The following is a 6,003-nucleotide window of genomic DNA, read 5'->3' as shown; positions in this document are numbered from 1 at the left end:
GGAGACCCAGGACAGAGAGGTCGGATTGGGAATGGGAGGGGGAGTTGAAGTGCTGAGCCACCGGGAGTTCAGGTAGGTTATTGCGGACTGAGCGGAGGTGTTCGGCGAAACGATCGCCCAACCTCCGCCTAGTCTCACCGATGTAAATCAGCTGACATCTAGAGCAGCGGATACAGTAGATGAGGTTGGAGGAGATACAGGTGAACCTTTGTCGCACCTGGAACGACTGCTTGGGTCCTTGAATGGAGTCGAGGGGGGAGGTGAAGGGACAGGTGTTGCATTTCTTGCGGTTGCAACGGAAGGTGCCCGGGGAGGGGGTGGTGCGGGAGGGAAGGGAAGAATTGACGAGGGAGTTGCGGAGGGAGCGGTCTTTGCGGAAGGCAGAGATGGGGGGAGATGGGAAGATGTGGCGAGTGGTGGGGTCACGTTGGAGGTGGCGGAAATGGCGGAGGATTATGTGTTGTATTTGCCGGCTGGTGGGGTGAAAGGTGAGGACCAGAGGGACTCTGCCCTTGTTGCGAGTGCGGGGATGGGGAGAGAGAGCAGTGTTACGGGGTATGGATTAGACCCTGGTGTGAGCTTCATCTATGGTGGCGGAGGGGAATCCCCGTTCCCTGAAGAACGAGGACATTTCCGATGCCCTAGTATGGAATGTCTCATCCTGGGAACAGATGCGGCGTAGGCGGAGGAATTGGGAGTAGGGGATGGAGTCTTTACAGGGGGCAGGGTGGGAAGACGTGTAGTCCAGATAGCCATGTGAGTCAGTGGGTTTGTAATGTATGTCGGCCAGGAGTCTGTCCCCTGCGATGGAGATGGTGAGGTCAAGGAATGGTAGGAAAGTGTCAGAAATGGTCCAGGTGTATTGGAGTGCTGGATGGAAGTTGGTGGTGAAGTGGATAAAGTCAGTCAGTTGTGTGTAGGTGCAGGAGGTGGCCCCAAAGCAGTCGTTAATGTAACGGAGATAGAGGTCGGGGATGGGGCCCTGGTACGTATTGAACAAGGATATTGTTCAACGTACCCGACAAAGAGGCAGGCGTAGCTGGGGCCTATGCGTGTGCCCATAGCTACGCCTTGTGTTTGGAGGAAATGGGAGGAGTCAAATGTAAAGTTGTTGAGGGTGAGGACCAACTCCGCTAAGCGGAGGAGAGTGTCAGTGGCTGGGTATAGGTTGCTCCTCTGGTCGAGGAAGAACCGGAGGGCTCCGAGGCCATCCTGGTGGGGGATGGAGGTGTAGAGTGACCGGACATCTATGGTGAAGATGAGGGGGTGAGGGCCCAGAGAGTGGAGCGTGGAGGTGGCGGAGAGTGTCTGAGGTGTCTAGAACATAGGTGGGAAGGGATATGACCAGGGGGGATAGGATGGAGTCAAGGTATGTGGAGATGAGTTCGGTGGGGCACGAACACGCAGAGACAATGGGTCTGCCGGGAGAGCCGGGTTTGTGGAATTTGGGGAGAAGGTAAAAACGGGCCGTGCGGGGCTGGGGAATGATGAGGTTGGAAGCTTGGTCGGGCAGGGCGTGGGAATTGATGAAGTCGGTGATGGTGCTAGAAATGGTGGCCTGGTGCTCGTCAGTGGGGTCATGGTCCAAGGGTAAGTAGGAGGAGGTGTCCGAGAGTTGGCGCGTGGCCTCAGCTTTGTAGAGATCGACGCGCCAGACTACCACGGCACCTCCCTTGTTGGCTGGTTTGATGACCCAATCTGGGTTTTTGCGGAGTGATTCGATGGCAGTGCGTTCAGACGGCGAAAGATTAGAGTGAGAAAGGGGAGTGGAGAAGTTGAGGCGGTTGACGTCCCGGCGGCAGTTCTGGATAAAGAGTTCCAGAGCCGGGACTTTACGAGAGGTGTTCCACGAGGAGGGGGTGCATTGGAGACGGGAAAAAGGGTCATCATTGGGGGGCGAGGACTCCTTCCCATGGAAGTGCGCTGTGAGGCGGAGACGACGGTAGAAGCGCTCCAAGTCATGGTGGGCACGGAACTCATTGAGATGGGGACGGAGGGGGACAAAGGTAAGACCTCTGCTGAGGACAGACCGTTGGGTGTGGGAGAGGGGGAAGTCGGGGGGGATGGTGAACACCCGGCAGGGGTGGGAGTTGGGGCCAGAGGAAGGCAGGTGGGTGGACTGGGGACGGGGCGATGTGTGGGGGGGGGGGGGTTGTGGGTGTTCAGGGGGTGGAGGGGAGAGAGGGCTGTAATGTGGGTGGGGAAGAGCGGGGGTGACATGGTTGGGGGGGGGGGATGGGGGAGAGTCAGTGGGGCAGCCACTGAGGTTAGCAAGGCTGGGCAGACAGGCACTAGGACCCAGTGGAGTTAAGTCCAGTAGAGAGGGAGTAAGCAGCATGGAGGCTCCAGGCCCAGTGCAGAGTCCAGGCTCCAGGTAAGGCGACGGCTGTGGGTTGCTGGAGGGGGGTGGAGTGGCGCGGGTCACCGGACCCGATGGTCGGAGTCCAGTGGCGCGGGTCACCGGACCCGATGGTCGGAGTCCAGTGGTGGTTGAGTCGGGTCCGCGGGCGATGCGTGGGTGGTCCCGGTGGGCGGAAGGTCGGCAGGTCGGCGGCGAGATGAATCGAGTGCGTTGCGGCGGCCATGTTGGGGGCGCCCCGGTCCGGCGGCGATGCCGGGTAGGTCGGGTCCAGCGGCGATGTCGGAGGAATTGGCGAGGGGGAGATAGTCCGAGTTACCATAGAAGCTGCGAGGCTGGGCGTCATCGGTAGGCAGGTGAGGGTCGGCGGCGGCATCGATGTGGAGGTCGGTGAAGGTGGCGTCCCGGTGAGTATGGAAGTCGCTCCTAGTGGCCAAGATGGCGTCGCGGGACTCGGGCAGGTGATGCGGGCCAGAGTTGGGGCCCGGAGTCTGCGGGCGGTCGAGTCGCGGAGTGTAGGCATCGGGAGCGGCCTGGAGTCGGGATAATTTAAGGTCCTTTGTGGAATTAAGGTAGGCCAGGAATTTTTTATTTAATAGGTGGATCTTCCGGCGGATGAAATACAACTGGGGTCCGTTGCAGGTCTGGGTTAGTGAGGCCTGAAGTCCAGGGAGTGTCGATGTGAGGTCCTGTTGGTGCCGGCGCATCGTGACCATGGTGGATCTCAGTGCCCGGTTGGAGAATTGCTGGGTATGCCGGTGGATGGCCAGTCGGTACCGATGGTCCGGTTGGGGTCCGATCTGGGAGGTAGGGAACTGGAGCTGGAAACCATGGGGTATGAGATGGAGGTGCAGGCAGGCCCCGAGGAAGCAAATGTGGCTGTGGTATCGAGTCTGGGTAAGGATGTGGTCGTACAGTTGGAGGGCACGGGGGATCACAGAGGGTGTGCAGTTAGAGAGGAGGTTGTGAAACTGTCTCCGGAGAGAGGAGGAGAACTTCTTCAAAGTAGGCATACCATGAGGAGATATCGCAGTGGAGTAGACAAAGTGTTCAAGAAGGAACTGCAGATGCTGGAAGATCGAAGGTACACAAAATTGCTGGAGAAACTCAGCGGGTGCAGCAGCATCTATAGAGCGAAGGAAATAGGCGACGTTTCGGGCCGAAACCCTTCTTCAGACTGATGGGGGGTGGGGGGGAGAAGGAAGGAAAAGGGGAGGAGGAGGAGGAGGAGCCCGAGGGTGGGCGGATGGGAGGGTGGGAGGAGACAGCTAGAGGGTTAAGGAAGGAGAGGAGACAGCAAGGGCTAGCAAAATTGGGAGAATTCAATGTTAATGCCATCCGGACGCAAGGTCCCCAGACGGAATATGAGGTGCTGTTCCTCCAATTTCCGCTGTTGCTCACTCTGGCAATGGAGGAGACCCAGGACAGAGAGGTCGGATTGGGAATGGGAGGGGGAGTTCAAGTGCTGAGCCACCGGGAGTTCAGGTAGGTTATTGCAGACTGAGCGGAGGTGTACGGCGAAACGATCGCCCAACCTCTGGTTAGTCTCACCGATGTAAATCAGCTGACATCTAGAGCAGCAGATGCAGTAGATGAGGTTGGAGGAGATACAGGTGAACCTTTGTCGCACCTGGAACGACTGCTTGGGTCCTTGAATGGAGTCGAGGGGGGAGGTGAAGGGACAGGTGTTGCATTTCTTGCAGTTGCAACGGAAGGTGCCCGGGGAGGGGGTGGTGCGGGAGGGAAGGGAAGAATTGACGAGGGAGTTGCGGAGGGAGCGGTCTTTGCTGAAGGCAGACATGGGGGGAGATGGGAAGATGTGGCGAGTGGTGGGGTCACGTTGGAGGTGGCGGAAATGGCGGAGGATTATGTGTTGTATTTGCCGGCTGGTGGGGTGAAAGGTGAGGACCAGAGGGACTCAGCCCTTGTTGCGTGTGTGGGGATGGGGAGAGAGAGCAGTGTTACGGGGTATGGATGAGACCCTGGTGTGAGCTTCATCTATGGTGGCGGAGGGGAATCCCCGTTCCCTGAAGAACGAGGACATTTCCGATGCCCTAGTATGGAATGTCTCATCCTGGGAACAGATGCGGCATAGACGGAGGAATTGGGAGTAGGGATTGGAGTCTTTACAGGGGGCAGGGTGGGAAGAATTGGGTCCCGTTGTAACAGTGCGGAGGTGACACATAGAGAGGTCAGGGTAGCAGTGGAGGGGGATTAAAGTGGTGACAACAGGAAGCACAAGGTCACTCCTGTAGATGGAGTGGAAATACTCCATAAAGCATTCACTCCATCTGTGTAGAAAGGAACTGCAGATGCTGGTTTATGCTGAAGACAGGCACAAAGTGCTGGAGTTACTCAGCGGGTCAGGCAGTATCTCTGGATAAAAAGGATGGGTGACGTTTCAGGTTAGAACCCATGTTTACACCCTGCACTGTTACATTGTGTGAAAAACGTTTCTGACCTGAAACGTCACCCATATTTTGTCACCAGAAATGCTGCCTGACCCGCTGAGTTACTCCAGCACTTTGTGTCAACTATGTTTAATTTCCTCCGTGTGGAAGAGACCACGCAGAGAACACCAAATGCAGTACATCCGTTTGGAAAAATTGCAAGTCATTCACTGCTTAACCTGGAAAGGCCATTTGTGTCCCTGGACGGTGGGAAGGGAAGAGGTGAAAAGTCAAGTGTTGCTTCTCCTGTGTTTTTGCATGGAGACACGGCGTATGAGTGCGAGTGGTTGGTGGGGACGGACGAGGTGGTGACGGGATTTTATTGGATCTGGTGAAAAATGCAAAGAATGATCGGATGAATATGGCAGGTTCCTGGGTGGAAGGTAAGGAGCAGGGAAACTATGTTCTTATCCACTCCTGGAAAGAGGAAGAGTGAGAGCATAGATACGGGAAAATAAATAAGATATGATTAAGGACTCTGTCCACTCCAGTGGAGGAGAAGTCACTGATCAGGATGAAGGAAGACATTTCAGTGGCATCTCTTAGGGTAACATTGTTTTTTCCCCATCATCATTTCGATCTCAGTTTGTCCTGCTACATGTGTCCTTGAGCACACTATTAACAACCCATCTCACAGCCAAGGAAGCATAATATGCTTACAAATCATCACATTGAATTCAAACAGAGATATTTCCTTTGCACTACCCATTCCTTCCTTCTTACAAAAATGTTTTAATTCTGTTTTTCTTTCTCCACAGCTGCTGCCTGGCCTTCTGGTGGTCACAGGGAGAACATATAAACTCCGTACAGACAGCACCCCTAGTCAGGATTGAACCTGGGTCTCTGGCACTATAAGGCAGCAACTCTACCGCTGTGCCACTGTGCCGCCCCAGTGACCATAAATCTGTACATTTCAAAATAGTTAAGTAAAATGACAGAGATAGATTGGAAAAGGGGGCTTACATTGGGGGAGGGTCAATTTCACAACATTAAGTCAGGACCTGGCAAATGTAGACTGTGAAAATGTATTTACCTGCAAGTCAAAATCTGCACAATGGGAAGCATTCGAAGGAGAAAGAACAAGAACTCAAGGTTAACATATTCGTGTAAGGGTGAATGTCAACAATATAGATGGATAGATGCCACTTCCAATGAAGGAATGTTCAACAAGAATAGGGAACCCAGGATGCAGAG

This window comes from Amblyraja radiata, chromosome 8 (assembly GCF_010909765.2).
Source record: "Amblyraja radiata isolate CabotCenter1 chromosome 8, sAmbRad1.1.pri, whole genome shotgun sequence".
NCBI lineage: Eukaryota > Metazoa > Chordata > Chondrichthyes > Rajiformes > Rajidae > Amblyraja > Amblyraja radiata.
Note: the sequence above shows the minus strand (reverse complement) of the source record.